This window comes from Pterocles gutturalis, unplaced genomic scaffold (assembly GCF_000699245.1).
Source record: "Pterocles gutturalis isolate BGI_N339 unplaced genomic scaffold, ASM69924v1 scaffold8688, whole genome shotgun sequence".
NCBI classification, from domain to species: domain Eukaryota; kingdom Metazoa; phylum Chordata; class Aves; order Pterocliformes; family Pteroclidae; genus Pterocles; species Pterocles gutturalis.
Genome location: NW_010120440.1, coordinates 1,756 through 2,405, shown reverse-complemented (window position 1 = coordinate 2,405; position 650 = coordinate 1,756).

Below are 650 nucleotides of genomic sequence, written 5' to 3'. Positions count from 1 at the left end.
TGGCCGTACGTTGGATTTTTGGAGAAACCCACGCCGGAGCCGGGCAGTTGTCAGGGGACTGTGGCCCCGTGTGGGAAAGACTCACTTTGGAGCAGTTTGTGAAGGACTCTCCCGTGAGAAGGGACCCCATGCTGCAGCCAGGAAGGACTGTGAGGGGCCCTCCCCTGAGGAGGAAGGAGCAGGGGACTGACTGCACCCCCCACTCCCTGCCCCCCTGTGCCTCCAGGGGAGGGGGAGAAGGTACAGAACAAAGCCTTTGGGCCTTGGGAAGAAGGGAGGGGTGGGGGAGAAGTGCCTTTCTAAGATGTTTTTTTTTCTCTCTCTCCTTATCTTGCTTCTTGTTGTAAATAGTTAATAAATTCAGTTGTTTTTTTGTTCTTCCCAAGTCTTGTAGGTTTCTTGCCCATGACCCTAAGTGGTGAGTGAAACCCTCCCTGTCCCTGCCTCAGCCCACCAGGTGTTTAACAAAGGACTGTCCCCTGGCCTTTTATACTACGACAACTTGTAAATTTTAGAAACTTGTACAAATGAAAAAGAAATCCTGCACAATGAGTGTCAATTCATCAGAAAATTTTAATGAAGCCTGTTGCTGGATTGCATCTCAAATGTGAAACTTTTTTGTTGTCTTGTTGTCTTGTAGTCCTATCCCT